Genomic DNA, 20,886 nt, shown 5'->3' with positions numbered 1-20,886 from the left:
AATAAATGCATTTGAGGTAAAAGCTGTATGTACATACATGTCATGTCGACATTAGTAAAAACTATAAAAACTGATATAGAAAAATAATTACAAAAAAAATATAATCTCTGAACATATATACAATACACTAAACAAAACAGGTGTGGGTAGAGTGGTAGCCCTAGATATATCTAAGGCTTTTGACAGAGTTTGGCACAATGGTCTTCTCACGAAAATCAGATCTTACAGTATAGCTGGACGAATACTTAACATAATTAAATCTTTCTTAAATAAGAAAAAAAATCCAGGTTGTCCTCAACCGTCATACATCTAAACAATGATATAAATTTACTTCAGACGTCTATCCTTAGACCTTTATTATTCCTAATATTCATAAATAACCTAACTGATAAAATTGTCTCTGAGATGGGTATATTTGCTGATGACAACACGCTCTATAACAGACATGAGGGGAAAACAAATAAACACATATCTAAGGAAATGGCAAAAACACTAGAAAAAGACCTCCAATCTGTAATGGAATGGAGACAAAAATGGATGATCACATTCAATGCTGCTAAGACTAAGCTTGTTACCTTCAATAATCAACCACCAATAGCTATGACTAAAGATACATTACCTGAAAGTACTTCATTCAAACTCCTCGGCTTAACGTTTACAGGGAATATGAGCTGGAACAGATACATTGAGAGCATTAATAAAGCTGCTCCGAGGAAGGTAGGGTCTCTCTCTACCGTGCTAGAAAGCTTCTTATGCCTGAAAGTATCCTGTATCTCTACAAGGCCACCATTCACCCATGTATGGAGTACTGTTGTCACATTTGGGCTGGTGCATCTGCTACTAGTCTCTTGCTCCTGGACAGGGTTCAAAAGAGTCGCCAACCTGATAGGTTCTGAACTGTCATCTAAGCTTTAACCGCTGTCCCATCAATGAAATGTTGCATCTCTCTGCCTTTTCTACAAGTTTTTTTAATGGTGAATGCTTTGACCAACTACAAGCACTTGTACCCCCTCGACATAAATACCCCTGAGAAACCTGACAAGCAGCAAAATCCCACCCCTATACAGAGATCCCTTGATGTAAGAAAGCCTTCTACTCTAATAGTTTCTTCCCCAGAACTGCTAGACTTCCTTCCGGGTTCCTGCTTTCCCAACTGTACTGACATGCAGAATTTCAAGTGTAATGTGAACAGACATCTCGCTTCTCAACTCCCTACATAGTATCTCTGCAACTTATATACCCGATAGTAGACCTCTACATCAAAGTGGCACTGTGCCTTGTTTGGGGTGGAAATTGAATAAAAAAAGAAAAGAAAATTTATCAAATTATAGTTTTATTATACGAGGTGCCTTAAATAAGTTTCCAGACTTTTTTCGTATGAGCACTGTTATTGATAGTACACACATGAAATTCTAGTCTCCTTCGAAGTAATCTCCTCTGGCTGCAATGCACTTCTTGTATCGTCCCGACAACTTCGGGAAGGCCCCATGGAAGTGAGTGTCAATGACCCTCGTCACAGCTTCTTTCATCTCCTCAATTGTCTCATAACGACAGCTTCTAAGGTTTTCTTTAAGCTTAGGGAATAAACAAAAGTCATAGGGAGCAAGGTGTGGACAATAGGGAGGGCGAGGAACTGTGTTTGATATTCATCTTGGTCAAATAGTCTGTGACAAGGATGGAGTTGTGGACCGGCGCATTCACACAAATCTTCCGCATCTTCAGTTCCCCGCAAATAATTGTATGTACAGTTTCCACACTGGCATAAAATTGTGCACTTATTGTCTCTATAGATACACAACGGTCCTTTTTCATGAAATTCTTTATTTGGCCAACCAACTCTGACTTCCTTACTCCTTTCACACATCATCATCCCTCAGACTCCCCACCTTCCTTGAATCTACTCAAAAAACTGACGCTCGATTCATGCAAAATGGGCCAAAAGCAGTCTGAAGCATCCCATACGTTTCCGTAGCATTTTTTCCAAGTTTAAAACAGAATTTTATTGCATATCATTCTTCTAAAATGTCCTCACATCTAGATTGCATTTTTGAAATTCACCAGCTGTGACAATCAAGATTTAGAGTATTCCAATTCCTACTGTAGCTGTTCATTTGAACCTGAAATCATAAAAATTGGTCAGTCATCTCAATAGATGTATAGCAATAACATACTGAATTTTCCAAAGTCTACACCAATTTTAAATGTATGTACAAAAAAAACTGGAAATTTATTTATGGCGACTCGTATTTGTTAATGTGGAAATATCTTAAAATCCAATGGAGGTAACTACAGTTGAGGATTTTGACAAAATAATTGTAACTTGCAGGACTTGTGGAAATTACACAGAATGAGAAATATATTTAATAAACAAATGTTTTTATAAAGCTGATATTTTTCTGAATGATGCAAAGAAAATATTTTATTGGACAGAAAAACTGATAACACTCACCAAATATAAGTTTATTAACATTTCTATTAAAATAGTGTCCATTGTATTTTAAATATAAAACTGATCCAAATGAGATAAGTTGATAAGTACTAATAAATACTCAGAAAGTAATATTGTGCTACATAGTTCAATATAAATAATAAAATCACATTGTAAGAGACAATATTTAATTTACTCCTTCAGTCCAGCACTTCTTGGCAGACAATGTTCTTCTATTTTTGCACTGTTTCTTTCGAATGTTCTCTTTTTTTACATAACGTTTCTTTGAAGAACTGCTGCATGTCGAAATTATTACAAGTTTCTTTCTCACACCATTACAATGATGATATCTTATTATAATGATATTAAAAAAACTAGGCGACATCAAAGAGAAGTCACTCTCATAATCTCGTACAGGCTTGCCAGATTAGCCTTTTTAAAGTTAAATTTTGCACATTTGGCCTTTTTTCAAAAATTGTATTTATCTATTTTCAAAATGTAACATACAGACTAACTAAGGGAAGAACAAACAGAATATTATATATAGTTTCTTGAAAATCCGCCATTTCAAAATAGAAAATGACAGATTGCTAATATCTGTTTTTTATTTATTTATTTTTTTTTGTAAAAATGTGATTTTATCAGATCAATCATCTACCTGATCATATTTCATAATATTTGGAATTTTTACTGATTTCGACATATCTATTATTACGTAAAAGAAATTTTTTGTTTGTGTGAGTCTGTTCCTATGGACTGAAATGGCTGGGGCAATATTTTTTTTTAAATTTCACATACATTTGGGCAGGAGCTGCTAGAAACAGCTTATCTTGACAGAGTTCAAAATAGACTACTTTATCGTTACTTTCATGGCAAGTGCTTGTCTGAGCCCCAAATTATGGTCCATCCCTAGCCTGACTTTCACGAAAAACACTCTATATCTGAAACTACTATCAATAATTTCCTCCACTCTTTATTTGTGTCTAAACCTAAACATAGATTCCATGAACAAAGCTTTCTTTTGCTTGTGGGGCTTTGTTCCATTTTCCTGCTTTCCAATTGAATACAATATGGTCGTCTTCAAGTCCAAAATAAACAAGTTCTTGATGAACCATCCCCTTAAGTAATCCAGTTTACAAAATTTCCACTACTAACGATTACTACATTTTCCCGTTGACTACTGTACACTCATTAACCATTATCCTCAAGTGGCATCCGGACCTTGATAAATGCTAACTTCTTTGTAATAAAAAAAAAAGTTGGTGGAGTGGCGGTACTTGATGTGTCTGGTAGTGGTTGTATTAGAATGCGTTTGATAAGTATCAAAAACTGATAATCGAAAAAAAATTTGATTAAGGAAGGAAGTCCGATTTTGACACTTTTATACACCCTAACATCACAAATGCATTTGAGAAGTTTTATCACTGCACAAGACGAAAGGCCCAATCTATAAAATCGACAGTAGATTCTTTTATAAGACAGAGGCACATTAGAAATGAATGTTTGTGTTTAGAGCACAATTGAACCATGATGCTTGACTTTTGCATTTTAAACTTTTATTTATAGATATTTTTTTTAAATCAACAGTAAAATCTGTACAGTATATTATAGACCAAGTCACTGTGGGGAGGCATGTGAAGATTCCTTATGGTCCATCCATGCTTCCGTTCAGACTTGAAAGACAAAGGATACCCCCTGTAGAGGCAGCTGCGTGTGTAATTGTGAGGCAAGGGTGGCGCAATGTCCACCCACACATCTGAATCGGCACTGTTTGAGTCCAGTGGCAAGGAGAAGACCAGGACGACTGGAAACAATGCCGAGATAAGCGGAGAACATATAGAGCACCTGAAAGTCCCAAATGGTCACCCATTTAGTACTGACCAGGTTCAACGTTGCTTAACTTCGGTGATCCAGCGGGAACCGGTGTGTCAACGTGATTATGTCATATGGTACACTGCACAGGGTGGGGTCCCTAACTAGAGCACCAATTTTGATGACAATAAAAGTATGGGACGGTGGAACGTTTGTTACCCCTCATTCAATCCCAGACAACATCAGATCTCCCTGCTCGTGTCACATAAGTACATAAGTGTTTTTACCTAAAATGCATTTTTTATTATACTGCACAAGCACCGTTGTATTTTTTTCACATCAGAATTAAAATTATTTAAGAGCTGATAATAATGAAATACTGTTAATTTTAACTTCCTTTAGCTTTTTTTATATGAGCAAATAGAGTTCTGTATTGGATTATTCAGATTACTCACAGTGTTTCAGACCTGCCTTCTTCAGATGTATCTTGATAAATTCGGGAATCAGCACGAAATTTAAAACCAAACCCTTTATTTAATCTATGAGAGTAGCTTACTCTCATTCTGTCAGCCATGATCGAGTATGTCATAATTGTATTTTTAATATCGCCCATACTAAGGTGCAAACTGTCAATCCCTAGAAGACTGTTACTTAGAACTGATTAAACTTAGCACTTTTATCCATTGTGTTGTGGGAATAGCCTCCAAGATCAGAACAGTAGTCTGAATAATCCAAATTATCAATCCTCATCTAAAAATTTCCAAAACCAAATGAACAATTTTTTAATAATTATTTGCTGTACCTACTTGCTCGGGAGTCTTGTTAATTTATTTTTAATTTTTTTTTTTTTTGGTTTTTTTTTTACTTTTTAAATGCTTGTGTATATTTTATTTTTTATACTCTTGATTTTATAAATAACTAGCAGGACTACTTGGCATTGCCTGGAACAAAAGTGTAACATAGTTTCTCCCTCTTTCTCCTTTGCCCATCCCATTCTTTTCTCAAGAGTTACACACACACACACACATAACTCGGGTCTGTGTAAGGGAAATAGCTCAATGAAAAAAAAAAAACTCAGTTACTTCCCTTTACATGATAAGATTAAAAGATTTGTGTACATCTTGATAACATTAAATGATGTAAATGGTCATTTGATCCCCAAATAATAAATTCGTTTTTTTTTTTTTTTTACATCCAAGGTTATAAAAATGCTAAATTTGCTGCTGTTTAGTGTATTTTTTTAGTTTTAGCTGGACATACAAACATTTATCAGTCATATAATAGATTAGCAAGGAAACCCGACGTTGCCCGGGATTGAATTAGTATTCATGAATGTTCCACACTTCCAATACTTTTATTGTCGTTGAAATCCGTGAAATCACCTATTCATCAATCAAATCGATTGATTGGGGAACCCACCACGATGCACCAGGAGTAAGCTCACATACCTCCCCGCAGTGAATTTGTTCACAATACATTGTAGTCTATATTGCACTGTAAAGAACCTACTGTTGATTTTATGAAGCTATTTCTGTATATATACTACATGAATTAAAGTTTAAAATGCAAAAGCCAAGTATAATAGTTCAATTGTGCTCTAAGCAGAAACACTCATTTCGAACGTGCTCCTATTTTATCAAAGAACCTACTGTTAACTTTATATGCAGGGCCCTACTGCTTGTGCAGTGATAAAACTTCTCAAATGCATTTGTTAGGCTGTATAAAATGTTAACTTTATTCAAAATCGGACTGTTCCTTCTTTAATGGGATTTTTTGATTATCGATTTTCAATACTTATCAGGGGCATTCCAATACAGAACCTATATAAGAACATTCCTAGACACATAAAGTACATTTGTATGGAATTTCATAAAGATTGGTCCAGCCATTTTGGAGTTCATAGAGAATGAATTCACACACACACACACACACAAAGTGCCTTTTATTTCTAAGTAGAGAATAATAGTAAATATATATATTAGTGTTGGGACGATTAATCGGAATCGGAAAAATTGGAAGGTTTGGGGGAATCAGTATCGGAATCGAAAAAATTGATGCCTAATTTTTGATGCCGAAACGATTCTTTTAATTGTCTTTTTTTTTTTTTTTTTTTTTTTTTTTTTTTTGATTTTGTTCAAAGCAAAATCTTCCATTGCTGTTAATAATGATAAAATAATAAATATTTATTGATTTTAAAATATCAACAAAGCTAAAATCTATAGATCATCCTCCCTCCACACGTGCATTTTGATATTTAGGAAAATATCCGCATATTTAACATGTGTTTTTACGAAAATCGGGGAAAATAACAATCTTAAAGTTAACTAATTAGAGATTTATAAAGAATTGGAATCGGTAATTGTATTGGAATCGTCTCATCACTAATATATATATATATATATATGTATATATATATATATATTACTAAAACTCTGTGGATCTTCTTTGTTAGCTTGCTAGTTCCCAATGTCAATGTTCACTAATTTAATGGATGATATCCTTTTGTTACTTCAGTATTAATAATATCATAAAGGATTTTTCTGGTGTCTTCTATATGTTCTAGTGGATTGATGACGGCATCCATTTTGCAAGTAAGGTCTTTCCCCACAGAAGAGACGTTGCTAGCCTCTCTCTATCCTGTCGTTATTTTCTATGGCAAGTGCTCGTCTGAGCCCCAATCTATGATCCCCCTTGCCAAACTTTCACAAAAAACACTCTCCTAGCTGAAACCACTATCAATAATTTCCCCCGCTCTTTATCTGTGCCTAAACCTAAACCTAAACGTGGATTCCATGAACAAAGCTTCTTTCCAAGAACTGCCTGCCTGTAGAACTCTGTTCTGCTGGGCTGCTTCCCAGATGACTACGCTACGATCATCTTCAAATGCAACATTAACACGTTCTTGTTGAGCCATCTCCTTAGGTAATCAAATTTGCCAAATTTCCACTACTAACGATTACTACACTATTGTCCCAATAACTACCGTACACTCCTTAACCCTTATCCTCGAGTGGCCTCTGAGCCTTGATAAGAGGTAACTCCTTTGTAAAAAAAAGAAAAAAAAAAAAACATACAAGAAAATAAGAGCTTTAGTAGGCTAGCAGACTCTTCAGGTCACTGCCTACATTACCTGGCACAGGCCAGGATCAGAGTGTAATATCTGTTTTGATGCTACACAAGTTAATTTATACTTAGTCAATTGAGGTGGAAGCTCTTCTATACTAAGACAATTTTATTTTTGCCTGTTTCCAGAGTGTCCCTTTTTGGGGAGCTGGTTCCTCCACATTAAAAACGACTGCGTTTCACATTTTGTTTTCGTGAGGAAGCAAATAAATACCTAATCCATCTGTGACCCTTTGTTCTCTATTTTATACTTTAAGCATTAATGACGTCATAAAGAGTCTCTTTCTGGTGTCTTCAGTCGGAATGATGTCATCTATTTTGCAGGAGACAAACGAACAAACCACAAACAAAAACAAAATCTGCAGTTTTAGCAGTATACAAGTTGGATTTGCCAGCTTGCTATCGCTTTTTTTTTACACAGGAATCACCACTTATCAAGGCCCTTACGGAGGCCACTTGAGAATAAGGGTTAATGCATATACATACATACTTTGCAAAGTTTGCTATTTGAAATGTTGAAACCAATATTTTAGATAATAAACATTTTGTTCAAAGTTTCTTGTAAACATGAGACAAAAACCTCTGCATTTATTTATGCAAATGGATAAACATTAACATTTTGGTACAAATTTATTTATCTTTTTAAATATGACCTTAAATAAAGAAAATGAAAGAAGAAATCAATACACCCGAACGATAGTGAAAGGGGAAGGGTCCTTTTTTTTTTTTTCTTTTTTTTTTTTATTTAACTTAGAAATGGATGACGACTTGTTAGAAAGTTAATCCTCCTGAAGTCTTGAAGGAAACATTTTAAACACAAAAGCAAAACGTTTTTCAAGGGGATCAAGACAATCATTGAATTTAAAGACAATAAACAGAGAAATTGGCATCACTAACAGGAGAGAAAGGGAGAGCAATCAAGCAGTCACTCTTTTGTCTCCTTACAACCTTTTCTGGCTTATGTTTTATCAGTATATCTTTCTTTCTTTTTAGTAAGCAATGTGAGTTTAATTTAAGTTACCTCCCTTGAAACTTAATAAGCAAATATTTTAAGAAAGGTTTTAGTAATTTATCCTTTTTTTCATTATATCACTTTTAATGGGAAGGTCGCATATTTTGGAGAGGCAGGAGGTAGGGGTGGACGATTTAGCAGAAGGTGTTAATCAACAATATTGCCAAAAGAAATTTTGTAATATATTCATTTTTAAATGATTTCAGTTTCTTGTACAATAAATACATTACAATTCATCTTTGACTTCTAACTTTTCTTTCTTTTTTTCTTTCTTTTATTTCTTTCTTTTTTTTTTTTAAATGGATACGCAGAATTTTTGTGTTGCAACATATTTATGTGTATTTACTGCAGATTGCTTGGAAACCATTAATTTCTGGAAATTTTCAGTGTCATATTCGGATTCCTTGCACAAAAGTACACTTATATGGTAAATTCCATTGCTTAATCTTGTGTTTTAACAAAGATATAACATTTTTACTGAAAAAGCAGTGTGAAAGAATGCATATGGTTTTTAAAGAGGGGAAAAAAATATCGAATTGTACGAGGTACAAAAATGTTCATAACTTCTTTATTTTTAGTCAAATTTTAAAATCTTAAAAAGATTCTTTCTCAGACTGTCAAGCTCTATGTATGCAATTATTGAAATATTTTAACCCGTTTACATTTTTTTATGTGTATTGCTAATTAACTCACTTTGTCCATTAACAATAATTAAATTATTGCGCGCACACACACACACACACACACATATATATATAGCAAAAATAGGACAATAAAATTACAAATGAATAACACCAAACATTAATTTATTATAAACTGTTTAAAAATAGTTATGCAAATTAGGTATTATAAGATCTCTCCTTGAATCGCTCGTATGTATTTTATATACAGCATTCCAAAATATTATGCTCTATTATTGATTTAAATAATAACATGTTTTGATGGTAATATAGGGGTGATAAATGAAAAAAAAAACTTTTGCATTTATTCATTTAGACATATAACTCATGACTAGGGCTATGACAAGAGAATATTCTTTCCATTATTTTGATTCTCGAGTATATATACGACACAGTTAATCAATTGAGAACCACATCACATATAAGATATTAACTGATATATACTCGAGAGTTAAAATAATGAACAGAATATGCTGTTGTCATAGCCCTATTCATGACTCAAATGCTCAAGGGTTGTCTAGATGAAGGCTCTCCCTCCCTCTCTCTTATTTGATAGATGGTGTCAACATTTTGTGATCTCATCCACTGTGCCTGGTTATTATTATTTATTTGCTTTCCCACCAAAGCAAAATATAACGCAAGGTCGTTTTTAATGTGGGGTTAAACCAGCTCCCCGAAAAAAAAGGCAAAAGTGGCACTCTGGTTGGGACCAAAAATAATAATTGTCCCAGTATAGAGGGTTTACCCTCCATTGACTGGGACGAATTACCTTAAGTGCAGCATCTGCAGAACAGATACTACACTTTGATCCCGGCCCGGAGGAATGAATGATTGTGATAGTTTGAACGCGCCTATGGCAGCAGGCAACATATGCAAATACCAAGCCGGGTGTGAGGTGACTTCACTGAAGAAGGAAAGAAAAATATAAAAAATAAATAAATAAATAAAAATAAATAACGTGGACCCTCTAGGGGAGAGGGAGTAACCTGTTACACAGGTGGCTTGAAAGCTACAGGAAAAGACGCGTGCTAAACATGACTGGACAAGAACAGAGTACCACATTTTTGACACAGCAGAGTCTTAAGCACATTGGAGTGCGAGAGGACTTGTGAATAAGAGACAAGGCATTATTCTGGAAAGTACCTGTAAATAAATGTCTGTTTAAAAAAAAAAAGTGAGCCAGATTTTTTCTTGAGACGAACTCTACATGTAAATGTGTACTATATTACATGATATCAGTGTTTTGTGACGTTATTAAGTGAGCATGTTGACAAACAATATAAGGGTGCTTGTGCTGTCTAATAGGATTTTAAAAAAATGCATTTTAAGTAAAAGAAAAGAAAAAAACACTATTACATATTTACGTTTCATATGGAAATTAGTTAAAATTCCAAAAAAATAAGTAGAAGATCTGCTAAAACTGTTTTTTTACAAAAAAATATCTATATATATATATAATATATATATATATATTAGCCATCTGCTATTTTTTATTTTAAAATAGCAAATTTTAATATTTTGTCAAAATATTTATTTTTCTAGTAATTAGATTTTTAACAAGGGAAGTTTAGAATAGAGGCTGCTTAGTTTTTATTTATGGCTCTAAATTAAGAAATTATTTGTTATTTTTAATTGTAATTTTTTTAAGAAGAATATATGTAAACTAAGTTTGCTTGACATTTATGCAGATTAGGAAATTAGAAAGTGAGCTTTGGGTTTACTTTCGGTAGCCTCATAATTTTCGCTTCTCCTATTTTGTCCTTTAATCCTTGTATTCAACAAACGATGTTTTTGACAAAGGTGGGGGAGAATTGTTGTTTTCTGATTGGAATCTATCTATTTATCTAACACTTAATCGTTGGCAGCTTTTCGGCATTGAAGTAGTATTTTAAAAAATTTTTTAGCTGCTTACATCAAGTGGCTTCATGCCTTTTCTGATGATAGGATAGAAGATCTGCTAGAACTAATTTTTACAAGAGAAAAAAAAAAAGAAAATATTAGCAATCTGCTATTTTCTTTTTGTTTTTTGTTTTTTTTTGAAATGGCGAATTTTAAAGATTTAATCAAAATCATAGACTGCAGTTACCTCCCCTGGATTTTAAGAACTCTTCAAAATATTTTTCAAATTTGATAAAACTTTATAATTCAATAAATTTTTTTTATATATAATTATATTTCTTCTCTTTCATTTTTTGTCATTTTTGGAAATTTTGCTAATTTCAACACGTCATGTAATTATAATATATATGTATATATTAGTGTTGGGACGATTAATTGGAATCGAGAATTGAATTTTTGGGAGAATCCGTATCGGAAAAATTTGTGCCCATTTTCCGATGCCAACAACGATTCTTTTAATTGGCTTTTTTATTTGATTTTCTTTAAAGAAAAATATTTTACCACTGATAGTAATACTAAAATAGTGAATCTCTATTGATTTTAAACAATTAGTAAAACTAAAGTCGATAGATCATCCCTCACAAGTGTATCTTCAGGTTTGAGAAAATATCTGCACATTTAACATGTGTTTTTACAGTAATCGTGAAAAATAACAACTTTATAGTTGAATATTTATAGATTTAGAAAGAATTGGAATCGGTAAGTGTATCGGAATTGGGAATTAATTACGGAATCGATAATTGTATCAGAATTGTAAAACTTATTGGCATTATCCAATCCCTAGTAATTACATGTGTTTTTACTTAAAATGCAATTTTTTGAAATCGAATTATTAATGAACAAGCACTAATATAAAATCAAGAGTTTTAGTAGTATATGGATAGATTATTTATTTACTTATTAATTATTTATAAATTTAAGTATTAAAAGAAAATACTCAATATATAATTACCAAACCTCTGTTGAAGCAAGAAAACGCACACACATGTAAAGTTGTCTCATAATTTGATTAATATAGATAGTATTTCTTGATTGATTAGGTCTGCAAAGGACATCTACGCTGGATCAAACATCCCTTAGATTGATTATAAAAATAAAATTACTTGATCAATTTACATGATTTTTGTAATATGATGTTTTTGTTTCGGCGCCGGTATATACATCATACAGATTTTTCTGTATTTTTGTTTTTTAATACGGGGGAAGAACCTATTTTTCTAATCCAATTCTGAGGGTTTTCTTTTTCTTTTTTTGTCAACTTTTTTTTTATTTTATTTATCTATTTCCACAGCACATTGTAATTCATCCTTGTTTTTAATTTAAAAAAAAAATTATATACTGTATGATGTATAACAAAGCGAAATTATTATTACATAAATTGATCAAGTAGTTTTAAGAAAATCAAATTTTATGAGTATCCAAGAAGTGACTGTTTCGCTCACAATTTTGAAAATAAATAAATGGCAAGAAAAAGGGAAATAATTCAATAAATTACACTTTTTGCATTTGTTGTAATGCCTACGAATTCCCATTAATAACTTAAAAATTATTTTCTTTATGAGAATAAAACTACTTGATCAATTTACGTGAATTTTGGAATATATTTTCATTTCATCATGAATACATACATCCTACAGATTTTTCTTTGTTTTTTTAATATAGAGGGAATTCCAGACAAGACCCCCCCCCCAAAAAAAAAAATTAAACTGCCTGAGACTCCCTTGTATTCGCCTTCGCAATGAACCAACCACTTTGTAAATCCGTCTTTCTCAAGTTTTGCTACGTTTTTTTTTTTTTTTTTTTTTTTTTTCGCCCACTTCTGTCTACACTCCTTCCCAACCCCATCGACTTCTTAAACTCTATCTACCCCAGCCCAGTTTGGGGTATGACTAAACTACATCTGGTGGTGACACCCCAATTTAGAAGTCTTAAGGATTGTGGTAGTGCCTGCCAGGGTCCACATATAAATGTAGATGTTAAAAACTTGTAAAAGAAACAAACATTTATCAAAATCACTGAATTTGGAATCAGATGTCCTCAAAGGGGTTCATGCGCTATTAAACAAAACAAATCAAATGAAACTAAAAAAAAAAAAAAAAAAATACCAGATATTTTTACTGGTCAAATAATGATGCCTGTTTTAAGGTTTCCAATTTTCTTTTTGGAAAAATTTAAAACATTTGTGACATTATAAATTGTGCATGGAGATAAACAAAAGCTGCAGAGTAATGTATAGATAGATAAGAAGCTAAGAACCAGAGGTGCATGGATTTTTTTGTTTTGTTTTTTGTTTTTTTTGCTTGTTTTTTTACTAGATCATTCATCTATGCATGTTGCCACAGTTAGCCTGGTACATCTACCACTAGTTTCTCCCTCTTAGTGTGCGGCCCTGTCGGTGGGGCATTATAATACGCCAACTGCCCCCCTGCAGAGGGTAAAAGTCCCTCAATGGGGGTCCTGGATATGACCTTAAACTATATCCAGTGGTGAGGCCCCAGCTTGTGGGCTTTGGGGAGTGTGGAGCCACCCTTTAATTACCATTGCTCCCAGGTCCACTCTGACCCGGAGTGGTAGTACCTGTTAAGGTCCTAACTATGGGTTAAATAGAAACCGACGTGAAAACAACAAATATATTCTATTAAAAAATATTTTTCTTCAAAATCTTTGGATTCGGCATTAAATAACCCAAAAAGGGTTGATATGCCGTAAAACAAAAACAACCAACCCTCTTAGTGTGACATTGGGGCCCTACGGTAGTAAGCAAGTAGGGTTAAGTAGGTAAATATGCAATTTACACAGTTAACTATGAGAAATTTAAATAAATACGAATTAAATATTTGAAATAATAAGAAATGTCTGGAACAAATAAACAGTTATAAACATGGCTTTATTTCGGGCCTCAGAAAATGACGCAATTGTCTAGTGTCTAGAAAGAGGTAAAAACTTGAGAGAACAAAGAAACAAGATTATGTAGGAAATACCAAATCGGAAAGACTTGAGTTTTTACTTGGAGAGAGAGAGAGTTGTTTGCTTGGATAGTTTTTTTGGCGAAAAGTTTGGGTCCTTGAAAGGCATGAGAGCCCAAGGCATGTTTGAAGATGTAAGAGCTAGCAGAGAGAACTTGGCATTGTGTCCCAATCACCACAGGATATTGAAAACCGAAATAAAGCTGGAATAAAAGTCGTTTTTGTGTTGATTTGCATGCGTCTGATATTGGAAAAGTCCTTTATTCCAGCGTCTACAAGACAAGAAACAGCAACAAAAGAGACCCAACTAAAGATATGTCCATTTGTCTGTGCGTCACGCATGTCTGAAGTTTTCTTGCTGTAATCACTCGCATATTTGGACTGGAGTTAGCAGCCTGCTTTAAAGAACTGTCATGTGTTTATCTTATGACTAGCACATGTGAGATGAACCTGTTTATTTAATGTTTAAACCCACAAACACACATGCATCTATAATGAGTATGTAGCATGTCATTATCTTGTACATTATACATCTATAATATAAATCTCACCTGTCTCTTTAAATGTATGCATGTTTGTATGTGTGCCTATAACTTTTGACAGAGACGACGGATTTTCACGAGATCAGTATCATTTTGAAGCTCGACCCTTCAGATGACAAATATAAAAATATTGGCCAAAAACATTAATTCATTCACCCTCAATTGGGCACTTTCCTGCAGAGAGGGGTTGCTTTTTTCGCCGATATTTTCATAAGTAATCACCTCTTTTCGATTGTCTGGCCTTAATTTAAACCTACGTCACTTTCCGTTTGTCAATGGACACAACAGCAAAGATGTCACTTTTTTATTTTCATGTTCTTTTCCTCCTTTGTGGTACGGGTTCAAGCCTGCCTGCCTGCCTGCCTACTACCACTTTTTTTTTGTTGTTTTTGCTCATTAAGAAGACATACTATCAACCAAACTCCAACCTCTGCCCCATCATTATAATGTTGTACCCTCTGCCTATTTTTTTTTTTTTTTTTTTTTAATGGAATGTGCTCTAATGAATTCCTCGCATTTGCACCCTCTTGATGTACGTACCTCCGGCAAACTCGTTTAGCAGCAAAATCCCACCCATTCATTAATGGGGTTCCTAGATGCCGAAAAGCTTTCTACTATGATAGCTTTTCCTTTGAACTGCCAAACTATGGAATTCCTTTCTTGCTTCCAGCTTCCCTGACTGTAGTAACATGCAGGAGTTTAAATGTAATGCGGACAAACATTGCACTCATATCCTTACATTGTCCCCTGTAGACATAGTTCAAAATAGTAACCTTTTACATTCAAGTATGTTTTGTTTGGGTTTTTTTTTTTTTTTTTTTTTTTAAAAAGGACTTTAAAATTTAAATGTATTCATTACATTTTTTTTTCTTTTCGATTAACTATTTGATAAAATTTGAGTTTTAAGAATTGAATTCCATAGATTGTGAATTGACTTTGAATGATTTTGTCATACTAAGACTTTTATTTTTATTTTTATTTTTTATTTTTATTTTTTTTATTTTAATTTATTTTAATTTTTTTTATTTTAATTTATTTTAATTTTTTTTATTTTAATTTTTTATTTTAATCTTTTTAATTTTTTAATTTTATTTTTTTTAATTTTTAAAATTTTTTTATTTTTTTAAATTTTATTATTTTATTTATTTTGTTTTATTTTTTATTTTTTTCTAATTTTTTTAATTTAAAAAATTTTTTTTATTTTTATTTACTTTTTGTATTGACACTCAAACTTAGGGTTAGTGCTCAAGTTAAAAAAGGATGTGTGTGTGTGTGCATGTGTTTTTTATTTTCAGCTCTTCACATCAAGTGGCTTCATGCCTTGTCTGGAGCGATTTCCATAAAAAATAATTAAATAAATAAATATTGTTATATAAAGCTCTACTAATGTATTGAGCGTTATCGCTTCCTCTTCCTGTTTTATGAGCAATGTTTCTGATATAGAGGGAATAATTGCTGTTATTCTAGTCAACTATTGTGCAGAGTGAGCATTGTGGCGTGTGCATATTACAAGGCTAGTCTACTTACTTATTGTGCTTTCAACTCCTCCGCTGACCTTTTCCACATGTCTCGAATATGAAAAGTATAAATCACCATCTGACCGTCAATCTCATTAACCCTATTTTTCTTACAGAAATTGTTCTAGACAAGGTATGAACTAAAGATTTAAGGAGCTAACAATAACAAAAGATGATTATCGCAAAGACAGGAGATGCTTATTGGCCTTTATTTTGAAAAGATGAAGGCTATAAGTATGTAGCGATAAGCCAGAGACATTAAATAAATAACATTTTTTGTGGAAATAAAAAATAAAACATCTTTTCGGGCGGACGTAAGACATAGTATACCACATGATAGGGTATCCACTTTCTGTCCAATCAACGCTCCAAGAAAAACACATTTCTCAAATTTTTTTTTTTTTACAGCTTCTCTGGAGCCACCTAAGGCATATAAAAGACATCATGCAAAGATTGTCTCTTTTCTCCCTGCTGGCTGGCAGCAAACCGCCTGGGGGCTTTAACCCCCAGGCTAACCAACATGCACCTAAATTCTCTTTTTCCTTTTTCTCTCTTTGCCTGTCGTTCCCGCACAGGGCACAAAAACGCACGCCCCAGCTGAAAGGAACATTATGTTTTTGTCGCTCAACATTACTCGTTTTTTTCAATCCAAGCAGAATAACTACTTGGACGATCGACTTGGACATATTTGCATGGAAAAGGATTTACCCTTAATTGGATCTGATTTATTCTAAGAAGAAATTTAATTCTTTTGCCTTATTTTTCTTTAAAGAACATTACTTCCTCAAGTCTAGGAAGACTCTCTCATTTAATTCCGGAATCAAAAACAAACTTTTTCTCATTTCTTCTCTAGTGTGATGACAGAGCACACATGAATATAAAAAATGATGTTTGTTTCAATAAATTTCTATATTAAATGTTGCAACCGGTCTTAATATTGCTAATTACTGACACCTTTTATTTGTTTTGTTAAGGGTTGGGCAATATTTATCTATGCTCATGCCATGGTTGTGTTACCAGGCATCGGTGAATGTCGACCACACCCTTTACTAGTAGGAGGAAAACAGTGGGCAGGAAGAGAGTTCCACAAACCTGCAGCTCTTGAAAAGATGCTAATGAAATAGAAAGCTGTATTACAATGAGGCATCAAAACAGTGAATTGATGAAGACCATTAGACAAACGAGTCACACGAGCTGGAACAAGGGAATAGATCACGCAATTCCAAAGAACATATCTGATAGGTTCCAAACTGTTTATCAAGTTCCAATCTCTATCTCATCACTGCAGTGTTGCTTTGCAAATACTGCTGATAAACTTACTGCATTTGTAGCCATCAATGTAAATACCCCAACTAACCCGACTCACAACAAAATTTTACACATTCACTCTTCACTTTAATAGCTTCTTTCCTCTTTGAAATATCTCCCTGCTTCCTGTTTTCCTGAGTGTTCCGACATGCAAAAATTTAAATGTAATGTGAACAAACATCTTACTGCAGAAATCTCCACTTAGGATGTCCCCTATAAATCTGGCGACTAATCATTGTGCCAAGATAAACAACACAAGAGGACTACTTGAAGTAAATAAGTTAAGCTCCGAGCGTGTGTGATACCGTTATGTAACGTAAAAATAAAAACCCCGTCACATCAGTCTACAGTGATTTTCTTCTTAGCCCGATCTACTCTTATCTGGCTTTGATTCCAATTTCTCCCGGGGAACCTTCAAACAACGAGCTGTCTTCCTCAGAGTCCAAGCTCCAACTGTCATGAAGTGTCCAATTGTCCTCCATCAAGACAATCGCCAACTGGATTGTCATAAGAAAATGTTGTAAAACAGTAGTCTGTAAGCTCATTGACTGTCGCACCCCATAGCCACTCTCCAAAGTCATAAAACCCATTGTCAATCCTAAAGTATCTGCAAACCAAATCTAAACATATCTCAAGTTCATTGTTCACTCTTTTAGTTTTTTTGTTTATCCCAACAAACAGCTTCCTATCTATTGTTGCAGTTAACTAATTAAATTTGATTTGATTTAATAATAACGATAAATACTGCTACAATCACACTGACCTACTGATTACCCATGTAAAAAAAAAAACAAAAAAAACATACCATTGTATTGAGATGATGAACAGAGCCAAGCAGGTTCTCAACCTGATGTAGAGATCCTTTCTCAACTTAACAGCAGACAATTATCATCCCTTATACATAACTCCAATGCAACCCATTTAATAAACCATCCAAGCAACAGCAAAAAAAAGATATTGTACATGTGAGGAGCATATTGGCAGCCAGAATACTGACAGGACTCTTCATGTATACCTACATAGAGGAGCTCAAAAAACTAAATGTACTCTCACTTGAGCTGAGAAAGATACAAGGAGACTTGATTTTGGTATGTAGTATCCTCAACAGAAATTTAAATCTACTTTTCAAAGAGTTTTTCACTCACTTAGGTTAAGTCGCAATCTACACAGGTGTCACTTCTTAGATTGGTAACTGCCGAGGCGGCGAGCACAGGTTCACAAGTATAAAAAATAAAACACAAACTCAAGAGAAACAAAAGATTCCAATACGTTCTGTATATATCAGTTGAGCTCTGTGTGTGTGTGATACTATCAAGGAAAAAACTCCCTGATGGTTATGGTCTACATCTGTCTTTTGTTACAGCCGTGTTTGTCAGATATCAACTCATTTCAATCTGTACCAAGCCATAACCTCTTTCAACTGTCCTCAACTGTCACAAACACAAGACTGTTTGTAAAGTGTCCCTAACTGTTGTAATCTGTTGCAAAACTCATTACCACTCGTAAAACTAACTCTAAATATATCGCCCTCTAATATCTGGTTCTTTTGTCCCTATCACTGCCACACCTTGATTAACAATCCTATTTTTGTTCCCTTTGTGTGCCTTGGTGAATAACTTCCTCGGGACAAGTGGAAGAACAATATATAAAAATGTGGATTTAAAAGACCAAAAAATCCAACCTCGATTGCCTTTTGGAGCCCGTGGCACAATAGAGATGCAGAATGTCTATGATTTCAGGTGAGCATTGTCTGAAGGTGATGGTTTCAATTCCGCCCAAAGCCAGTCAGAGGATCAGTTGGCCAAAACCATGGTGAGACGACAACAACTATGAAAGGCAGTAATTGCTGCGGATGTAGTTGGAGGATTCCACATTCCTATCCCGTCACGGTTAACCACCTGACGAAGGCCAGAGGAATAATTGGCCGAAACGTGAAAGAACAAATAATTAAATAAAATAAACTTCCTCGGCATTGTATTCCTACTAACCTCACTTTCTATACCTTTTATTCTGCTCATCAGCTTATTTCCTCTTTTTGTTATAGTTTTTACCTTTTCTTTTCACCTCCTATCGGGCTGTCCAGTGTTCATAGTATCACAATGTTGATGATTGACGATTTTGCATTTCGAGTGGATTGTGATTTTGGAGATGCAATCGATAGATTCGAAGCCTTATGATGCGTCTTGAGACACCAGTGTTCAAGTTTGTGAATATCGCCAGCAAGGAGTTTCAGATACTGTTACAGATTTTCCTCTTTTTTTAATTCCTAACATTTTTTGGGGGAGAGGGGGGGGGAGTAACGTCGATAGTTTCACACTGGCATCTGCATAAAAACTTATAAACTAATGATCTGATTTGATTCAACTTTTGTCACGTGCCCTATGGATGTTTAATTAGTGGTGTTATCTCTATGTCAAGCCCCGGGAATTATTGAGTGGCGTGCTCCTACTGAATTTATGCTCTTAAATGACAATTCATGGATGATGCTTCTGCTTCGGTCTTGTTCTATACTTTAATTAATTCTATTAATTCCAATCTATATATCTATAAAAGTGAACGCGTCTGTGTGTCTGTCTGTGTACATTTCCCTACGCAATAACTCTGTCAATTTTTAGTCTACAGACTCAAAATTTGATATACAGGACACTGAGATTTGGGAATATCTATGTGACCGGTTTTTGGCCAGAAATTTGGCTGTTAAGGGATCAAAGTTCAACGATTTGACCTTTGAGAACTCTACCAAACTCCTCCGACAATTTGGGGTCTAAATACTTGAAATTTAAGATATAGGTTCCTTGGACATGGATCTAACTTAATAACTTGATTTGAGCCCAAAACAATAAATGTTAAGGGGTCATAATAGGGGTCAAAGTTTAAAAAATTGACCTTTTTTTTTGCTCAGCATACACCTCCGGGCACCCATGCTAGTAAGAAATAAACCTGTAGAGAATCTGTACTCCTTTCTCTCTAATGACGTCCAGCAAAAGATGTCACAAGGTTTGTCTGCTCTGGGTATTGATTGGCTGCTGGAACTGGGTTGTTTTTTTAGTGGAGATCATGGTTAATGAGAGAATCCAGTCAGACAGGTTGCTACTCTCCTCATGTTGCTTTTGACAGAGTGTACGATCCATTCAGCCCTCGTCTCTCAAGTCGGCGTCACTGGAAAGTGAAGGTCATTTCAAGCCAAAAGAAGAAAAGAATAACGAGACAACAACTGGGCTTGTTGTATAAAAATAGCCGGATAATTATTCACTAAAAGTTACAAAACACTGATCATTCATAAATTTCTGACTCAAGATGCAAATGCTTGAGGACTGGCAGCTTCTATTAGTAAAGTTGAGGCGGTCAACCCTAAATCTGGGGGCCTGTCTCTTCACAGTATGAATTCAGTGGCTTAAAACTGAGTGAGACAAGTCAATGTTTTTTTTTTTCTTTTGAATGGTGGGGATCTCTGGCGGTCAGGCAGAATGTGTCCTTGAGGTTATTTTTGCCTTTCATTATATTGAGAATCAGGTGGGCTTGACCCCCGCCTCCTGATCTACAGAATTTTATTTTTACAATTCTCAGTAAACCAATCTCAGGCAGTTTTTTAAATTCTC

The 20,886-nt window shown here is 34.2% G+C and overlaps 1 long non-coding RNA gene across 1 annotated transcript in view; it reads left to right on the top strand.

The window, feature by feature from the left end:
* The window catches only part of LOC145248194 (uncharacterized), a 29,351-nt gene extending 12,450 nt beyond the window's left edge, over positions 1–16,901 (top strand). The window contains exon 2 of the long non-coding RNA XR_013863333.1: positions 16,388–16,901. This is a non-coding gene — a long non-coding RNA (uncharacterized LOC145248194). The remainder of the gene's footprint in view (positions 1–16,387) is intronic.
* The last annotated feature ends 3,985 nt before the right edge of the window (positions 16,902–20,886 follow it).

This window comes from Euprymna scolopes, chromosome 26 (assembly GCF_053919585.1).
Source record: "Euprymna scolopes isolate OS-2025 chromosome 26, ASM5391958v1, whole genome shotgun sequence".
NCBI classification, from domain to species: Eukaryota; Metazoa; Mollusca; class Cephalopoda; order Sepiida; family Sepiolidae; genus Euprymna; species Euprymna scolopes.
This window is presented reverse-complemented; position numbering and strand designations above follow the sequence as displayed.